This window comes from Seriola lalandi, unplaced genomic scaffold (genome assembly GCF_002814215.2).
Source record: "Seriola lalandi dorsalis isolate HSWRI2012SDOR001 ecotype SW California unplaced genomic scaffold, Sedor1 jcf7180002054298, whole genome shotgun sequence".
NCBI classification, from domain to species: domain Eukaryota; kingdom Metazoa; phylum Chordata; class Actinopteri; order Carangiformes; family Carangidae; genus Seriola; species Seriola lalandi.
The window spans coordinates 32,275-36,955 of record NW_019524851.1 but is presented as its reverse complement, the minus strand read 5'-3'; positions in this window follow the sequence as shown (position 1 = coordinate 36,955).

The window sequence follows — 4,681 nt, the reverse complement described above, 5'->3', positions numbered from 1 at the left end:
GGGGGGGGTGCTGTTCACTGCAGCTTCAGGCACAAACAGACGCCCTGATCCCACAGGCAGAATGTAGCTTTCAGCACCCAGCAAACATTTGATCCGGGGGGGATCAGCAGTAACCCTCATCCCCCATTAGCTCCTGGTGTTTTATGGTGCAACATGGAGAAAAGATTTATCTGCTGGAAGATGACATGTACACGCAGCCGTGAACGCCTCGCCACAAACGGCTGAAAACAGCCGTGATGGTGACGGCAGCAAGGAGACGTTCGCTCTGTTCAGGCCATGGTGGATCTGTGGGACCAGAACCTGAAGCCTGTCAGACCCCGGTCTGGGATTTAGGGACAATGTGTTTGTTGTTAGAGCGCAGCCTGTGGTGTTAACCCATGACCCCGCTGACCTTTGACCCTCAGGACGACAGCTCCATCCACGCGTCAGGGAGAAGGGCTGTCACAGCGGAAACATCCAGAACACAGGCAGCGGTGCCGGGGAGGGGGGGGGGGCAATTAGGGTCAGTGTGTCTCACACAGGATCAAAAACAGAGTGTCAGGCTCCCGGATACAAAATCTGTCTGCAGGAAAAGTGTGAGTGGATGATGCCACAGGCTCCGGATTAAGAGCCAGGCTTTGTTCAAGGTTTCATGCAGCAGCTGATGTTTGGAGAGAGACAGTTAGAGTCAAGGGACAGTGATGGAGACAATTAAAGGACAGTGATGGAGACAGTTAAAGGACAGTGATGGAGGCAATTAAAGGACAGTGATGGAGACAGTTAAAGGACAGTGATGGAGACAATTAAAGGACAGTGATGGAGACAGTTAAAGGACAGTGATGGAGACAATTAAAGGACAGTGATGGAGACAGTTAAAGTCAAAGGACAGTGATGGAGACAGTTAAAGGACAGTGATGGAGACAGTTAAAGGACAGTGATGGAGGCAGTTAAAGGACAGTGATGGAGGCAGTTAAAGGACAGTGATGGAGGCAGTTAAAGGACAGTGATGGAGACAGTTAAAGGACAGTGATGGAGACAATTAAAGGACAGTGATGGAGACAGTTAGAGTCAAGGGACAGTGATGGAGACAGTTAAAGGACAGTGATGGAGGCAGTTAAAGGACAGTGATGGAGACAGTTAAAGGACAGTGATGGAGACAGTTAAAGGACAGTGATGGAGACAATTAAAGGACAGTAATGGAGACAGTGAAAGGACAGTGATGGAGACAGTTAAAGTGAAAGGACAGTGATGGAGACAGTGAAAGGACAGTGATGGAGACAGTTAAAGTGAAAGGACAGTGATGGAGACAGTTAAAGGACAGTGATGGAGACAGTTAAAGGACAGTGATGGAGACAGTTAAAGGACAGTGATGAAGACAGTTAAAGGACAGTGATGGAGACAGTTAAAGTCAAAAGGACAGTGATGGAGACAGTTAAAGGACAGTGATGGAGACAGTTAAAGTCAAAAGGACAGTGATGGAGACAGTGAAAGGACAGTGATGGAGACAGTTAAAGTGAAAGGACAGTGATGGAGACAGTTAAAGGACAGTGATGGAGACAGTTAAAGGACAGTGATGGAGACAGTTAAAGTCAAAAGGACAGTGATGGAGACAGTTAAAGGACAGTGATGGAGACAGTTAAAGGACAGTGATGGAGACAGTTAAAGGACAGTAATGGAGACAGTGAAAGGACAGTGATGGAGACAGTTAAAGGACAGTGATGGAGACAGTTAAAGTCAAAAGGACAGTGATGGAGACAGTTAAAGGACAGTGATGGAGACAGTTAAAGGACAGTGATGGAGACAGTCAAAGGACAAAGATCAAAGTGTCCTGATGGATCATTGAACGTGGTTGATGTGTTACAGGTTCAGTTCAGGTTGAAGTCAGCTGATGTTTCTCCTCAGGACTTCTTCTGGAGGACGGACTGAATGTATATAAAGGACATTGTCTTCCACGTTGGAAAGAATGTTGAAGCTCGAGCTTCGGAGGAAACTTGAGATGAACTTTGGGGTTGAAGTCAAAGTTCCTGCTGTTTGTTTAATCTGCAGCTCTGCATCCATCAGATGTGACGGCTCAGTTAATGTTTCTGTGTTTGTGCTGAGCTGCTTCCAGTGAAGGTGAGGAGGTGAATATCTGTCACGTATGTTTCAGGTGACAGGTTTCCCATCCAGCTCTCTGCCGTCTGAAGCTCAGCTGAGGGAGGTTCTGTCTGTCAGAAGAGAATGTGAAGGTGGGTGACCACAAACATCCGTGTGCCAGCGCAGCGCCGCACATGCATCAAACTGGGTCGCACTATCTTCAAAGCCCGTCGCCTCCGACATGTGATACGAGTCCGAGCAGAAAAAGGGGGCAGACATCTTGCATTCCTGAGCCCATTCCACAAAGTACAATAACTTCCTTGAATTCTTCGACCCTCGACGGCGGAGCCAGGGCACATCCTGTTGTCCTTGCAGCACTTCCTGCTCATGCAGCTCCATCAGTCTTCCTCGTTGCCATGGCCACTGGAAAACACCGTTCTCATGTTTCACAGCACAGTCACAGGTAACACGGGGATGGTGGGACGTACCGTCTGTTTACATGATAACTGTATGAGTCACATGCACTTTTCTTTTTACATTTGACACCATGTTCCAGCTCTGTGCTGCAGCTGACTCTTTCCTATATTCTGTGGTCATTCCTCCACAGTCGGAGCGGCAGCCATTTTGTTTTCAGGTCGTCCGTCCGTCTCATTCTCGTGACACGATATCTCAGTAACACCGTGACGGAACTGCTTCAGATGTGGCACAAACATTCTTTAGGACTGAAGGATGAACTGATTAGATTTTGGTGGTCAAAGGTCAAAGGTGACCTCACAAAACACGGTTTTGGCATTGTCTCACAAATTATTAGGATAAAATGAAGTGATTACATTTTATATCCAAGAGGTCAAAGGTCAACTTCACTGTGACATCATAACATTCTGCAGAAACACTGTAACTCAGGAAGGAGAGACTGTGACCATGTGACCTGTGACTCGTCTGGTTGGTGGAGGAAACATCACGAGGAGCTTCTCATCATGACGAGTAACTGTCTCAGATCAGGTGATCACATGACTTGGTGATGTTATGACTTACCTTGGAGAAATGGCCGACCACACACTGGACCTGTCTGACCTCCCTCATGAACATCCTCCATGTTGCCAGCTGTGTGAAGCTCTGTGCTGCAGAGACACTGGAGGTTGTTTCCACTTAAATTATTCACTTCTGTTTGATATCACTAATATTAAATATATATATGTATATTCACTGGAACAACCTTGACCACACGCTGATGAAGCCGGAGCAGCCGTCAGTTTAGGAAGATACAGAACTATAGTTTTAAAAGTCTTCAGCACATTTATATTGATGTTGCTGTGTAGACTGCAGACTCCAGCTGAGCTTGAACATGTTGAGTTTGTGTGCTCGTCCTGCTGCAGCTGACTGGGTCACATCTGCATAGTGTTGTGAAATGAACAATACAAACAGTAAAGTAAAATGACAGTAATCCTGGTGTCCTGCAGTAACTGAGTCATGGAGCTTCTTCACCGACTGACTTTCTTTCATAACGGCTTCTCTGCCAGCCTGGTTCATTCTTCAGCTTCCAGCTCGCTGTTCGCAGCCAATCCTTGATCCTGTTTAGTCAGAGAGAGAAAGAAAGAAACCCTGAGGGATGCATCCAGTTCAGCTTCCTGCACCGCTGCGTCTCTCCAACAGTCCAGCAGCCAGAGGGAAGCAGACTGTGTCTGACAGGTTTTGTGTTTGTGTTTTTCATTTTGCTGATATGATTTTTTTGTTTATTTTTTCACCATCACTCCGTGTGAACTCCACCTGCTGATCTCCTGTCAGAGGCTTTGAAAGCAGAGCAGGGATGTTACAACCCTCATACCCTGATGGGATCAGCATGAGTGCCTTCCTGGTATGGCCGCAGATAGCAGGTATAGGTGGCGGTCCATGACATCATGCGTCAGGAAGGTGCGACTGCAGAGGGAGAGGTCGACCTGTATGCTAATGCGTGCTATAGCTCTGTGTGTAAACACTGAGAGCAGCTGGGAACGAGTGTGTCCCGTGTGTTGGACTGGACCTGCATCTGATCTGAATGAACACAACCTTCGCTTTTACTGAACGTTGGAAGTGTTTGAATGATCCAGTGAATTCTCAGATGATGTCACAACTTGATTGACTCATTTCATCCAGAGCTGTGATGCGGAGGCCGTGATGAGGGTTTCGTGACTGTTCACTTTTCCTCAGGATTCATCCCGTATCTCGTCATGCCGAGGAGTCTTCACGCCTTCTGGACGAGCCGTATCAGATCACATACCGGATGCATGTAGTTATCATCGGATATTCTGCTGCTCAGGTTGTTATCAGACAGACCCCTACACAACCCAAGCAAACACACACAAACAGCTTCTCACTGCAGGGACGCCAACCTGCACACGTCCTGGATGTTGTCTCTGGTCCTGGTCCTGGTCCTGGTCCTGGTCCTGGTCTCTGGTGTGACTCAGTTTCCTGCTGCTCTAACAGAACTCCCACAGTATCAGTATCAGTATCAGCAGCAAAAGAACGTGGTCATGGCATCTCTATATATGATAATCCATCAGTCACAGGGTCACTCTTCTGCTACAACTACTTTCACTTTGGATACTTTATTATAATAATAATAATAATAATAATTATTATTATTATT